The 16535-nt window shown below is 37.2% G+C and overlaps 1 long non-coding RNA gene across 1 annotated transcript; it reads left to right on the top strand.

Moving 5' to 3' along the window:
• Window positions 1-660: 660 nt before the first annotated feature.
• Window positions 661-15508, top strand: LOC141424849 (uncharacterized). The gene is made up of 2 exons (XR_012449820.1): window positions 661-814; window positions 12511-15508. It is a non-coding gene; the product is annotated as an uncharacterized lncRNA (long non-coding RNA).
• The last annotated feature ends 1027 nt before the right edge of the window (window positions 15509-16535 follow it).

Genomic DNA, 16535 nt, shown 5'->3' with positions numbered 1-16535 from the left:
ACACTTTAATTGTGTGGAAGTCTTCTGTCTTTTAAAGCATGACATGAGTGGTGTACTCATCAAGACAGTAAGCACACACCCTTTTTAGCAAATCCTGTTTCTATATAAAGTTGCAGCCCAATAGCCACAGGTGCAAGAGGCTGTGTCTGTAATTCTCAATCACATTCTATTTTATTGGAAGCTATTGCAGCCAGCGTGATCCATAATGAATACATTGGGTTTTGTGCTCTTTCAGAAGTCTCAGTGTCTATGCCTTTGCTTTGGTGTTTCTGGGAGGAGGACAGCCTCAGGGAGGGGTGGAAGAAATTGGAAAATAAAAATAACAAATCAAAAATTACAATTGACTGGATAAACAATTTCCCTTAGTCTGTTTCTTAATAAGTGATCGATTTTATGATCAATATTCATTATTTCCCAGAACATACCAAACTGCTTATTGAACAAATGAATGGCTGAAACGACACAGAATCAAAAAGGTGAACCAATTTCTTTAATAACATGGGTTGTACAGACTGTCTCATCTTACCTAGTTGTTCCACATCATTGCATTTCTCTGCATAGGCCTTTGGAAAAAGGCTGAAGTTCTGGGAAATTAGGGAGGAAATTCATTACTCATTAAAAAAAGTAGGTTATGGAAGCACAAGTCTGTTAAGTGTGAGGTCTGAGTTGCAGTTTAGGCTGGACTGTCTTTTGTCTGTTCAAAATAAAGTCTCATGCTGCCAACCCAGGCTCCCCCAAATGGTACATTTCCTTTTGAAGTTGTTGTATCCATGGATATATGGTGAAGCAAGAAGCCAGAGCATACTTGCTTTCTGTAAGTATTTTTTCTTTATTGAGACTCAGTAAGATTAACAACGTTGAGTTGAAATAATTATAGTCCAACTACTTGATAGTTGACATAGACTGTCATTTTGTTTTCTTGTTCTGGTACCACTTTCAAAGTATTTAGTTGAACTTACCAATTCTTGTAAACTCTACTCTGTGGTTTCCTTTGTCATCTTGAAATAATACAAATGCTAACATTTTCAAATGGCTATCTCTACCCTGATTTTCAGTGGTTTCCTGTGTCTTGTGGACATACAAGGAGGCTGGGGAATGATAAATTGCACTGGCACCTAGTATTAGCACTAACTTCACTGAATTGCCAGCACTAATGTGTGACTGTGCAGATGCGGTCAGCAGCGTCCTTGCTTGGTGGCATACCCTCATGGGCAGGGCTCAGCTTGGGTGTTGTGATTCCCCTGCCCCTTCCAGGCTATAGGGGAGTGAGGAACCACAAAAGCTTGATCATCCCCTTTTGGTCAGGTTCCCCTTTCTCATTTCTCCTCACATAGTCTCATAGTGTCTGTACAAGTGCCTAATTACCTAGCTCTATGTGAAAATGCTGGACTGATCAATTATGAAAGCAACAAATGATTAACTAGTTTCTTTTAAAAAAAAAATCACTTACTTAAAGTCAGTCACCCAAAGCTTATCCAAACTACTTAGGAAAATCTCATTAAATCAGGCTTTCCTAATTAGAAATTAGATAATTCTGACAGGGGCAAAGCTAAAGTTTACCTTTGTATTGTCTGTAAAAAATATATATATTTGTGCGAAGCAAAGGAGTAACATAAACAAGACTTAATGATTTTCTAAATCTGAAGTTCTAGGATAGATTCCACTTCTCCTAAGTGTCTTGACAGCAAGTTGTCAACCTTGATGCTGCCTTCATGTTGTGTGTAAACCTCCACCTACAGAAAATACTCCAAGCTTTAATTGTAAAACATTCTTATCTATCACTAAAGAAAGTCTCAGTGAAGACTCTACTAGGTAACATAATTGGAACCGAGTTGTAATTAAAGCTATTTTAATATATGCAAAAATGTCTCATTTATACTGCATCATCAGGAATTCATACAAGTAAAATTTTCAGACAACTGAGATTTTTATTTTAAGCAGCAATACTTATTTATTTTAATTAGGAAGGAATGGCACCATGATTAAACACAAGTGCTGAAGCTCCACCTCGGGGAAGTTAATGCCTTTTTGCCTGAGTGTCCTTGTCTGTAAAATGGGAATAGTCCTGGTAACTCTTCATATTGTTGTTCTGAGGGTTTAATGAAATAAAACACTTTTAAAAAGCCTTTGATCAACTCCTGTTTCATAGTAAATGTTCAATAAGTGCAAATTACCATTATTTAAGCCTTTTGGAAAGAACTTAGAATACTCTGCATAATCATCACCTCGTCAAGCAGAGGCACCATTCTTATTTTTTTCCAAGTCACCATCATGAAAATAACTATACTATGCCTTAAGGGACCACTTTTCATTTTATTAAATCACATCAAATTATCATACTTATGTTGGCCTCTAATAGTTGTTCATCTTTCTCTTTTCATGACTATTCATTATCTGCAATCCGCATGTCCCTAGTGTTTCTAATAAAGTGACTTATTTTGCACACAGTGTTCAGATGAGGTTCTGTGAGCAATACACGCCCCCTTATATGTATATTATGTGATTTCTGGAAGCTGCTTTTTTACATTGATAGGAAAACAGTGAGAATTTTCCTATGTTCTCCTGAGTTCTAGAATCTAGTATTAATGGTTGAATTTGCTGAATATCTGATTCTCAGTAAGTACAGCTCTAACATATTGAAAAGCATTAGGTATATAATTATTTAAAGTTTCATAATCCAGAATTTTCACTGACACTGGCCATCCTCCAGTTAATACCATTTTATAAAATTTATTTCTATGAATCATGGACTCCTTTTAATTGAGGGCCATTGTAGCCAGAGTAGCTCATTTGTATTCTGTGGAAGACAGTAACTTGATACTGTATTGTTTGTTTCTACCACTTGCTTTCACCTCTGAATTACATCCATCTAAAAGTGTGTAAGTTTGGAGGGATTTGGGGGGGTAGAATTTCTCCCCAGACTTTCATCATACAATCTGAAGTCTCTGAAATAACATTCACATCAGAAAAACAAGATATGCAAAACTGTTCACAGCAAAGTGTCCAAGCATGGTGAGTATAGTCCTCTAACCAGTTTACACATCAGCATCAGGTTCAACACAAATGGAGTACAACCATTACTTTACATTTGCTATTTTTTCATCTCATGGGGTGTAACATAAGCTGAAATGGTGTTCAGGATTTACAAAGCATAGATACATTTTTACCTAGCAAGAGAGAAGATGTTTTCTCCAGAGAAGAATGGATGCCTAAAGACACATGCTCTAAAATACCATGTAATTCCTCTCCATCTCAAATGAAAAGAAACCATGATCTAATTACATTATTCAATGGTGAACATTTATGATGGTAAATACCATAAACATGTCAACTGCAGGTAGTGACTTCTTGTGTGCAGTGGTGGCATTTTAACAGGGAGTGGAGTGAGTGAAAGCAGGAAGAAAATAAAGGAGAGTTGAGGTGATGGCACTACCAGTTCAGAAATGAAAGTAATACAGTGGATAAAATAAGAGTACCTTCCTTCTGCTGCCAGGCTTAAAATAGAATAAGAGGGGCAATGCTACCAACCCCATGTGCTTTTATGAAAGGATTTACAGAGTCTTTGAAAATATTGCTTTTGCCACTCACATGGCATGGAGCATAATTATAGTGTATTTAATCTAAACAGCCTTCCCATTGGAAAATGGCAAAGCTCAGAAAAGCTATTTGAAACTTAGACTTTAGACCTCAGAATGAATGTCAGGCTTTATTCACAATCCAAAGAGTGGCAATCAACCATGGGATAGCACTATCTTTTGAGTCCAACCCAACATGCTTTGATCGAACACCTTCGTCATGGCAGAAGGCCATATCCTGGCTCCAGCTTGAAGCTCGGCCATGCCTTGGACCATCATCACTTCTCCTCTGGTGGGCCCAGCACACAGCTGTGCTCTGAGCTAAAACAAGAGGACAGCTGGGTGGCTGTGGTGTCTTGCACTATAATTGCGAATTCTCCCAAACAGTAGGAAGAACAAACGTCCTATTGTGAAACTTCAGAATTTGTATTTTATTCTCACGGTTTGCTAGATTTGTACGTTATCTTCTACGTCTCTCCTTAAAATGCAGTAATCTTCCATCACTACCAAAGGCCAAGGCTATTGTCTTCACTCATGTTCTTACCAAATCAAAATCTGTTTTCAAAAAAGTTGAATAAATTCATCCTGATTGATATAATTACTTCAAGTATTTCCATCACCCATGGAGGCTCACATTATAATAGGAATTAATGCTACAAAGGCATAAGGTAATATACTCAGGTAATGAAAGAAAATATTGGTTCTTTTACTCATATCTGTTTTTCATGTACAAAAGTTAAAAGGTTTACTATTATTTAATATAGTTTGACTCAAACTGCCTCACCCAGTCTGTCTTGCAAGTGGTCATATGTCACCTAAGCTATGTGAAATGATCTGAGAAAGGAACAGGAAATCCATAATTGTAGAAAGGACATGGACCAAGAGTCATCAGGTCATCAAACTGCTCATGGTTTGTTGTGATATTCAACTGTTTGCTTAGGGTTGTTTAAGTAGATTGGTGTACTGTGCTATCAAGGGGTAACTAAGTTTACAAAATAGATGAGAAGCTTTAAACATGTGTGCCAAAAAAGACCTGTTATTGACATTATTCATAAGCAAAGAAGTTGTAGCTAAAGTCCTGGAGGATTACCAACAATCATGACAGACACAAAACCTTTAAAATATAGGAAAATATTTACAATTCTTGGTAATTAGATTGAAAGGGCTCATGAAAACATAAGTTACCTGTTTATCCCATGAACAAAAACTGGAAAAATCTTGTGACGGTTCAGTATAAGCTTGTATTTTTCTTTTGCAAAAAACAAGAGGTATAAATTTGATAATTTTTGGAAGAAAATATACTTAATCTTGTCTTTAAGGTTTAACTTGATGTTTTAATGATGGATGAAAAATACTACATTTTAAAAAGACTAAAACTTGGATTATGGAAATTGATGTTAAGGATCATTTGTACTGTAATACTCTTTTGCTATTAAAATCGATATGTCTGTCACCTATAAAAAGCATCCATATCTTCACACTTCTAACAACTTGAAAACAGAGTATTATAACCTGTCTGAAAATCATGCAGATCAAAATTCTCAGACGGACTTAAGTACATTAGCTAAAAATATAAGAATGTATATATTCTAATTAGCTTGCAAAGACAACTGTCTAACATCAGGGAAAATGGCTATTTGCTTGACAAGAACAACATGTGTGCCTGTCAGATGATGGAGGAGACTAAACTCTGGATATCACAAATAAGTCAATGTAGCCACAGTGACTTTTCCCATTGTACCTGTACTTTGATAAAGTATTCTTTTGGCTATAGTAGCTATTAAAACAAAATTTTTAAATAAACCAAATTTAGAACCAGATGTCATATTACAGAATATTAAAACAAGATGATAAAGCATTTTGAATTATAACTAATCACAGTCATAATAATAATCATTATTATTTTTATAATTATTATAAAAATAATAATTTTGTGAAAGCAAAGTGCTTTGTACCATTACTAAAAATATTTTATTTCAGTTTTGTCACTCCCAATCAAAGTATTTCCATATGTTGTATTATGTATTCAAATCTTCATGAAGTAGTACATATATAACTTATAACTCAATAAATATACATATTTTGGGATAAGTACTCAAAAAAGTTAATTGATGTGATACATGATTTTAGATCTTAAGACTGTTTATCTAGGCGTTTCCCTTTATTCCCTTCTTCTGTTCCTTTAAATAACATTCCTCTGATGGCATTTCAGATTTTAGTAAGTAAATGAAAAGCGTGGGCACAAGAAGTCCTTTGCTTTCACTTCTGAAGTAACTCAGAGTCCCATTAAGTATGAAGTAATCACGTTCCACCTCAGTGCTAAACCAGGTTGGCTTCAAGTGGTAATACATGATATTTTTGTTTATTTATTTCTTCCAAGAACTCTTCTTGGTTCCTGCAGCCTCCATCCCAGGTGCTGGAGAGACAGTTCCCTTAAACTCATTCATTCCTGAAAGAAACAGACACAGCTCATCTCTCCTCTTGCTTACAGAGCACCCATAAGAACTCCGACAGAAATAAGCAAAAACAAAGCTACTTTGTGCAACAGTTCTACAAACTGCATTTGCTGTGTGCCTTTAAATTCCAGGGAGCAGAAGTGTACCTGTGATTTTAAAATATTCCTGACAGTGTCCTCTGAATATATTCCACCTTCAGCTACAAACATTCTGCCGGCAAATGCTATTCCAGTCACTCTATTCCCTACTCAGCCCTTCTGTTCCTCTGCCCACACGTTTCACAGAGCCACCAGAAGCCACCAGGCAGGCAGCTGCCACAGAGCACCAAGCAAGGATGACGACTTTAGCTTCTTGGGGAACGTTGTCCAAATGCCAGAAAACACAGAACCAAAGAAAATTAGTCTTCTGACAATCGCAAGCAGACAACAGGGCAAGTTCAGTTCTGCCCCGTTACAGGAAAGGGCAAGTATTTCAAGATCTGTTTCTGCATATGGTGGTTTAGAAAAATGTTACCTGAAAACATGCTAGCAAAATCGCTCAGATCTTTCCTAGCGATTTTTTTTTTTTGAAAGTCTCAAAAATCAGTGAAATAGGCTGCACATTGCACAGTATACTCCCAGATCAGATGAGCTCTGTGGTTTCCATTTTCTCTCTAGGCTCCTTCTCTCCAATTCCCAAAGTAACTCTCTTGTCACAACCTCATAAAAAGCAATGCACGACAATAAATACATTGCTTTAGGATTAAATACATACATGTAGAAAAAGTATGAAGAAATTCCCCCAAGTGGGGAGTGAGAGGTAGGGGGCGGTGCAAACCTGTAATCCCAGCTACTCAGCAGTCAGAGGTAAGAAGATAGCAGTTCAAGGCCAGTTCAGGCAAAGTTAGCATGAGATCCTATCTGAAAACAAACTAAAAACAAAAAGACTAGCATTGTGGCTCAAGTGGTAGAGTGCTTGCCTAACAAGTGCAAGACCTTAAATTAAATCCCCAGCACTGCAAAAATAAACACATAAATAAATAAATAAATAAATAAACATCCCAACCAATTTAATTATCACAGTTAACTCACAGCTGGGAGGTAGATTCAAACAATCAGAGAGGGGCACATTATCTATTGGTAGGTATGGTTTATAATCAAAATTATCATGAGTCCTTACACTTTAGAAGGTCTTAAATATTGTTATAATCCTTTACTTTAAAGCCTAATTCCCTCAATTCCCATAGCACTAGCCTTGGTTTGGTATGATGGTCTTTTTCATTAGCTAAGCACTCAAAGTGAGCATGGATCAGATAAACCTTGCATCAGAAGCAGTTCTGTAGCTTACCAGCTGAGCAACCGCAGACAGTTTTCCTATGAGTTTTGCTTTCATTTATTTGAAGAATATACAGAAATAGCAGTACCTACTTGAAAGATGATTGTACAAGCAAGTCCTAAGTATCATGCCTAGCACATAGGTAGTACTCAATAAATGTTAGCTACCATTCAGTTATTTTATGCTTTGATCTTCCCAAGACTTCTTTGACTTTGGACTGCATTGTTACTTTTCAAAGCAATAGGTAAAGTATAGAGTATCAAGGGATATGAGTATTCACCAGAAAAAGCCATACTCTGTGAGCCCAATTCCCAATTCCACATTCCTCAATGTTTTAAGACAAACATCTTCTGATTCAGAAAATGGTCAGTTTTGTTCATTTTAGCTTTGGGAATTAGGAATTGATTGGCACTCGGGTACTAATACACCAAGAAGAGATATATTTTCCACTATTAGGAAAAGCTCTATTACAAAAATACTCCCACTGTGAGTTAGCTAACATAGACCTATATTCAGTATATGTAATTTCCCACAATTCTGGACCTGACCACTATGGACACATGGATGCATGTAACCCAAGTATTCAGTGTGTTCAGTTGTTATAAACCAAGACACTCCTGGTCCACAAAAGACAACTTCTAAGAGTCCCACTTTGAGACGAAACCATCCAACATTTACCAATACTTGTTGGCAGCAGAAAATATCATCAGACATCCTCCCTACTGGAAGGTCTCCTGTGGAACAATGCAACCCTGGCATACAATGGGATGCATTCAGATCCTAAGTTGTCATCTCTGCTGACTGTTGGCTGTTCTCCACGGATTGAGGATGCCTCTGTGTGAGACCAAAGAGATAATTTCAGCAGCAGCATCAGTCGCTGGCTAGTTGTTATCAGCATTGCTCAGGGAGCCATGAGTGTGGGAGATGATCCAGGAGAGGTTTCAAAGCCTATGTGGGTAACATAAAGACCACAGCTGCTGCCTGACCAGTGACCACAGCCAATGAGCACTGCCAAGGTGCATTCTATTTCTACTCGATTGTATTCCCTCCCCATGGCCTTAAATCTCCCCCATATTAACTGTGGAAGGTTCGCTTTACATGAACTTAGCCCAGAGCTGGTGAGTGTACAAATACTACATTTTCCTTGGGATTTGCCTCCTCCAGTTCCAAGATCTGGTTGATAAATGAAGGTGGCAACTCCTTTTGTCTTTTAGGTTGATTATACCCTGATCCTTAAGATAAACTGACTCAATTATTATCATTGACTTTCAGCTCTAGCCACAACCCACAGGAGTCAATCTTAGACTCTGTATTGTGATCAGGTTCTACTATTTCCTGGCACTTTATCAATCTAAGATTTGGTTCTGGAGAGATTTTTCTGTGATCAAAAGTCCAACTTGGTATTTCAGATCATCATTTCCTGTTTGGCCATATTAGACCAGAGCAGGAATGCCCTGAGAGAATAAATCTCCCATATTTTTAGAGAAGATATGTACCTAGATAGTTACCTTAGTTTCTTATCTAAAGGCACCTCAGTTGTTCAGCTCAGAGGCCTTCTCTGCTGTGGTGATGCTCATGAATAATGAGGAGCCAGTGACTTGTTTCCCAAGACAACATTTCTCTTCTTCAGAGCCTGGCCCCCATACTATGCCACAACTCCTCACTTCTACCCAGTTCCCTCTTAACAAATCTCTTCTTCAAATGCACAGGACTTAGATATCAACATGAATGAGCTCCATGCTCTGAAGTTGACATTACTTTAGCTAGTTTGTATTAACACAATGTGCTAACAGTCAAGATATCTAAGACCCTAGTCTGCAGGAATTTATACTTTTAAAAAGACAAAAGCAACTCAAATAAAAAGATATTGATTTCAAATAGCACACATGGAACATAATTTAAGTATTGAAACAAAACTTAATTTCAGCTATAAACACCTCTTTAGGCTTGTTTTGACATGAAATCCTCATTGCTTTTCTGAGTTTGCCTCAAAAGAATCCTGTTTTCTCTAAAAAGAAAGAACAGTTTTTGGTCTGAGCACTTGAACTTTTCTGATTCAGACTAGCTAGTATTGTGCATATCATGCATATAAAGATGCAAGTGTGACAATTTCTTGAAAATTGACCTAAAAAAAGAATGTGCCTAGTACAATGGCTAGAAAATAATGCTAAGTACTCAATACATTTGAAAGAATTCAAGCCATTTTGTCGTAAATTATAATTTTATTTTTTCTCTATGGATGACTATGCAAGAAGAAATGCATATTTTTCTTGTACTAACTGTAGTAACACTAACTCTAGAAAATAATTGCAAAAAGGAGTCAGGAACACTTACATATGTTTTACAAGAAAAAAACAGAAAAAGTACAAGCAAATATTAAATAGTCTGCAACCGGAGACCCATTATTAAAAAATTTCTTCCAAATTTCTTTTGCATTATGTTTTCATGGAGTTAACAAAAAAAGAATCATTACAATCATCTTAAAAATGAAACTATCACAAGAGAAAAAAAATTAAGAAATATGGCTATTCACACAATTCCTCTCTGGCAGCCATCTTGTTTCCTACCCCAGTATATGAAGTTAGTAATTCTAAAACAATAAAGATGCAATGGGGAAACTCCTTACTAATGAAACACTTTAAATGAGCTCCTTAAATACTTTTAACTAGAATTTAATTTATTTTTAATCAGGTACCTATCATTTGTTAAATAAATTCCAAAGGCCCCAGGATTCCTCAGCCCTTAGATAGACTAATCTCCCATTGGGAAGCAACACATATTAAATAGTTGCTAAACCTTGGTAAATACACTTTTAATAATTAATTCTAGAAGTATTTAACTTGCAGTAATATACCGGATATTTCAGCAATATTGTAATCCATGGGATATTGCTGAGGGATTTCTCAGATTAACACATTTGGGTCCCCGGGTCCCATCTGTATACCTCTATCTGAATTAACAGCAGGTGATTCAACACATGGCTACCAGCTCCCTGTGTCTGAGTGACCAACGATTTTATTACTGTATCAGTGAGATCAAATCAGTGAAATGCATCAGCTGAGAAAATGCTTAGTAAGGGATGAGACAGACAGTGGCTTGCAAGTCAACCCAGGTTTTCAAAAATGATAACTACTGAAAAGAAAAATTACTTTTCCTGTTGAGGGGTGTAAATATTATGTAGATATTCTAACTCAATCTCTATGATGGATGGTGTTCAATTTTAAACATATTTCAGTAATGCCTTAATTTAATAGAATAGAAGATACACAAGATGTTGAAGGATCAAGGTGAGAATAAATTGTCTTGCACAGATGGTTTAGTCTTGTTCTAAAAATTCAGGGGATTCTTTGATTCCTACTTGTTATTTAAAAAAAAAAGTGGGGAGAGGCCTTTTCTTTCTTTTCATCTTTAAAAAATATATTGTGAATTACCACTCTGATACATTCTGCATCAGTCTTTTCTAATTCAGGAACTGGCATTTCTGCCTCTTCTCCAATTTGGTATAAATTGCAACTCACATGCTGTATGTTAAAATTGAGGTCTGTGGTGACCTTTGCCTTGAGCAGAACAGTTCACTTCCCCTAGACGTCAGTGGCTGAAGTTTAACCAGCAGATGGTGCTACAGAGCAGGCAGCAACCCAGGGCTTAATTTCTGTTTGGAGCTCATGGACTGCATCAAAGACTCAAAAGGATCTTTAGTCCTCTGGCTGGCCAGCTATCTCATTGAGTAAGGAACTTTGTGTGCCTGTCTTTTCTCTGATCCACCCCTCTCACTCTAGTTTTCTTAAGTGCATTCCCTGTAGTTTTAAAAAATAATGTGTCTTGTCCCCAGAGTCATTCTCCCAGCCCATTCCTCCAGGGCATCATGGATTACCTGTGTAAACACAAACAGTGCAGAAAGCCCTTCCACTCAAGAAGAAGTATCCTGTTCCTGAACCAGCTAATGAAGGCACACGCCTTGATGATGTTTTAGTAGTGATAAAAATCAGACATTTTCTGGAGCCATTATACTCTAAAATGTTAATGCAGTTTACTTTTTAAAATGTGATCGATAGATTGGTGAGGGGGGGAGCGGTGGGGAAAGTGCCATAAATTACTGAAGGCAAAAAACATTCTATTAGTAGATTCTGAAATATTTTTTAGTCTGTATTTTACTGGGGGGAAGTTTTTAATTTGCTGAAAGCTTGAGTTTTGTTGTTGTTCTTTAAAAAGAAAATACCTGTCTTTGTCTGTCTCTGTTCAAGAGAGATATTTTTAACATGACTCATTTAGGAAATGTAATTTTAATGCAATATAGCTATAGGTTTCAATTAACGTTCTACCTTTCTGACAGCCTTTACATTACATGTTTTATGAAATCATTAACTATTGTCATGTTTCTATTATGATACTATTAGGAAATAAAGAGACTTATGTAAATGGAGATGTAAAAGAAATGTATGACAGTTACTCGGAGCAACATCTGTGCACTATCATACATGCTCACACCAATTTTCCAAAGATTGTTCCATTCATTATGGAGCATTGTTACTTGCAGTGGCACAACCCTTATTTCCATGCATTTAGGGAATGAGGCAGAGAGTGGGTAAATGAGAGCCTAATCAATACCACTTTTCATTTTGCATCTAATGTGCTGCCTTTCCCTCTCTTTTCCTCATGCACAAATCCAAAAAAGATCCTGACGTTACAGTCATAAAATGTAATTCTTCTGCAGAAACACAGACAATAATGCTTTCTGTATTCAGGCGTATTGCATATTCTAATGGCATTTGGCTAAATTGAGTATGGATTTAACATCAAAGGCTTCATGAATTTTTCAAATGAGATATTAAAGTCAATATTTCAAGTGAAAGATATTTCAATTTAGTTGCATACACAACAATAAAAAACTTCTACAAGGTAGAGGTACTAGTGGCTGAGGCAGTATTAGTTCATTCAAGAAATTATTAGTTTATAAGAAAATCAAACACAAGGTTGTGATATGGCAACAACTCTGAATAAATTAGACTAACCGATAGCTCTGGTGTACTTCATCTCTTGCAGGCTGACGTCGTACACTTGCCACTGGCATGTTCCGGGCGCCTACCTGATTTTTTTTTCTAAACTCTTGATTAGCTTGAAGATTTGCATTGCCATTTCATAAATATCCATATTTTCATTTGTAGGAGTGGAAGACTTGGGATATGTGAAAAAACAGTCATTTTTCTCCTGCACGTAAGTGGATCTTACGTCAAGATGTCAATACCTAAAGTGGGCCTCCACAATGATGTTAGATGTTGCCTTTCAGGCAGGATAGCAGATGCTCAGTTTCAGTGTGGGTGAAGGTGCTGTGGCTTGCTAACAGCCATCCATGTCATAGCAACTGGCTGCAGACACTCCCAAATAGTACTCGCAAGCTTGGATTTCAAGAGCACCTTTCTACAGAAAGCTGACCCGTACACATGATCTCATCCAACTAAACTCACGATAAGGAAAGAAACGGCAGAAGGCATTCTCATCCATTTTACAGATGGACAAATGAAAAGCACAGAGCAAGAAAACAGCTTGCCTTCCTGCCGGCTTGTGACTTCCGAAGAGTTCTTTGGGGAGGTTAGCACCAAAGCAGGAATGGAAACTGTCCCCTGGTTTCTAGGCCAAAGTCCTGAATGTTAAACGAAACTGTTTTCCCTCTCTTTGTGCTGTGATGGCACTGCACTTAGGCCTGTTTTGGTTTGTATTATCTTTTTGGTTTTCTTGTATAGAAATAGAAAGGCATTAGTCTGAATTTTCTGTACAGCACCCGGTCTTACTCTTGGTTTTGACTCTGTCACATAGCAGTGCCTTTTATCCATTATCATCAAGCTTCCTGCAATTAAACCATGGATCAACTATCTCAGATAAACACATTAAGACACATTAAGTAGTAAAAAGGAAAACAGCTTACAAACCCACCAACTCCAAGAACTGACCACTTCTGGACAATAACCTGCAGCCTATCTAGCCAACCTGCATGCAAAAACCTTTTCCCAGAGTTCATAGCTGAGCGAGACACTGAACAGTGCAAATGCACTGTGCCTGTTAACCCATCTGCTGCTGGTGCATGGTTTAAGCCTGTGTCACTGTCAGAATCCTTTACTTTATTAAGGTTCTTAAAATAGATGGCTTTGTAAGGACACAACAACCTTGAAACACATGAAGATTTCATTCTGAAATTTGAAAGACTATCAGTCATCTTTAAAAATAGAAGAAATCATAACTTTATACTCTGCAATGAGGAAGATGTTCATACATCACAAATGCCTTTTCTTTGATAAGAGAAAAATATTAGATTCATTATGTCTTGTGATTTCAAAGAACATGAATCCCTTAGGAGGCTGTTTTCCATTGGCCCACGGCAGCACACTATACACTACCCGCAAAATATTCACTTCACCTGGTTAAGTTAATGCAGGCTCACATGACAAGACTTCTTATTTTGCAATTGAATTGCAAGAACTAGTTTTCAACATATCCCTACCCACCCCCAATAACAACAACAACAGAAAAGCCTCCAGAACTGAAAATTGTTTCTTTGCTTCATTACATCCAAATGATCAGACTCATTTCAGTCTCAATTCTCAAACTTCCCTCCCTCCTTTTATTCCTCTTTCTTTTTAAGGGACCCTATTATAAGGAGGAAAAACAAAATGGAACAAAGCTACAATTCAATGCTCATTTTCAGGTTTTCAGTTATAACAGCGCTCCTGGGCATGACTATTATATATTGGCTTCTTTGGAAAACTGTTGATCTTTTGCTGTTTATCATTTCTTTATTTAAACTGTAAAAGGGAGCTTTGTGGAGAACAAGACTGTGTCTCTAGCTAAGACCTATATTAAAAAACAGCCCAGGCCATGACTGAAAATGGAGCCTGTGGACTTAAACTATTCCCTCATCAGCCCCTGCCCACATCATAAAACCAGTAAGCCATTTGGCACAGAAGAAAAGAGATGGGAAAACAGGGGAGCTAAAAGGCTCAGCCAACCACATACCTAAGAGGCACGAATATAAACACGGAAGGAAGGGTTAGCTAAGCTCTGGAAGTGGCCAGGGGAACATCAGAGGTTTATGTGATATTCACTGTTCATATTCCTAAAAGAAAGTGCACATTTTAAAATTTTCACTGCACATCTGTGTATTGCTACGTTTTTAAGGGCCTGCTAGGACTGAAATTACAGGAGATTTGAAGCTCACAATTGAGTTTCTCTGGCAAAGCTGTATGGGAGAGGAAGGCTACTGAAAATCATGGGGGAAAGGCAGAGCCTCTGCCGAAGAGGAACATTAAAAGGGTTCTAGCCGAGGAGACTGTCAGCTTTATATATGGGAACTTGAAATGGAAAAATTGGTAGTGCCATTGAACCTGAACAGCAGCTGTGAAATCAAAATTTACTCCCTAATCTGAATTAACTAATCAAAACCAGGTCACTCCTCCACCTTCCCTTCACTACCCACCGCATTGCCCCTGGCTTATTTTTCATGACCAATTGCTTTCTGCAGCAAAATAAATAAAGAGCAACAAAAACAGAAATACTAAAGGTCAAAGTGTCCCCAGCAGACCCAATGCACTTGAGCTTTATCAATGGAGGAAAGAACTTTTCATCTTTGTCGTGCATACTTAGTAAAAAGAGCAAGGTTACACCTTCATCACCGATGAACTCCAATCAAAACCAAGAATGATTTTCAAATGATGACTTCTGAGAGCTAAGCTCAAAAGAAAGCTGAAAGCTAAGGACCGCATGAAGGAAAACGACCACTGTGCTAGTAATTTTTTAAAAATTCAGATTCACAGCTAATTTCATACACAAGCACAGACCCTTTTTTAATCAAGCATAAGCATTTAATGAAATTGAACTGATAAATTATCCAAAGAAATACAGTAAAGGGTGCACACTGACCAAAGCACGATTGAAGCTCTTATTAACTGGTGATTATCTGATGCACATTACCATTCAGTTGCAGATGTTCCTGACATTAAGATGTATGATGCAGAGGCTGGAGAAAGAGCCCATTTAAGACAGGTGAATACTTAATAGTAATTCAACATCCAAGGCACAAAATGTCTTTCACAGGAGTTCAAGGATTTTCCCTTTTTTCTCTTTGCAATTTTTATATGAATGTTTATAAATAAAATGAGAAATGGGACTCCATTTGGTAGCCATTTGACTTGCTCAAGTTTAATGGCCATTTAAAACTTTGCAATTCATCATTGTTGGCTTCTTTCTCATATAGGCTTTATTTTTGTTTTATTTATTTATATATTTTTTCTCTTCATCTCCTCTGAATCCTAGTAGAAGATCCATATTTTAAATATGCAGATGAAATGTATCTGAGCTGGAACAGTTGTTTATCTTTCAGTTTTAGTATCTCCACAACTGATTCTGTGATAGCTAAAGACCCTGCCTACAGAACCTTCCTCTTTGTCATCACACTGCTCAGGATGACAGAAGGACTCAATGCCTTCATCCCCCACCCAGTGCCACACTCCACTCCCTCACTGCACAGCTCCAGGATACATGCAGAACTGGATCATTTCTGTACATTTCTAGAGCCAAAAAAAAAAGTCTCAAGTTGATTTTTAAGAAAGAGAATCTAGATATTCCAGTAAGAAATAAAGACCTTTAAAGTAAACTGATTTGTAGTAAAACAGACCAGAACAATTAGAAAATTTTGAGGCTGTCTCAGGCCATAAGACACTCTCCTTCTGTCTTTCAGAACTATGTCCAATAGTCAATTAATTTTGTATGTAAGCTATCCTCACAAAAACATTTAAACAGTTTTAAAAATTTGCAAAAGTAACTCTATCTTCCTTTCTCTATGGTTCTGAATTTTTTGTTTTGTTTTCAGACAGGGTTTTGCAATGTAGTCCAGGCTGTCCTTGAACTTATAATCCTCCTGCTTCTGCCTCTCAAGTACCCAGCTTTCGTTCTGATTTTTAAATGATCAACTATCCCACAAAAACCTGTGCCATACTGCACTTGGTCAGAAGCTCTCCAAAACCCTGCCTAAATAATGCCCCCAAACAAACTTCTTTCCAAACTTGCTATTTCTTTTGAATTTCCTCTATCCTTCATTGCACTCCATCCCTCCTTTAGAAGGATCGATTGAAAGTAAACTATAAATGGGCAATAATGGCAGAATATAAGCCATCCCCCAGATGCTATTTCTCTTTCAACA

This window comes from Castor canadensis, chromosome 7 (assembly GCF_047511655.1).
Source record: "Castor canadensis chromosome 7, mCasCan1.hap1v2, whole genome shotgun sequence".
Lineage (NCBI taxonomy): Eukaryota > Metazoa > Chordata > Mammalia > Rodentia > Castoridae > Castor > Castor canadensis.
This window is presented reverse-complemented; position numbering and strand designations above follow the sequence as displayed.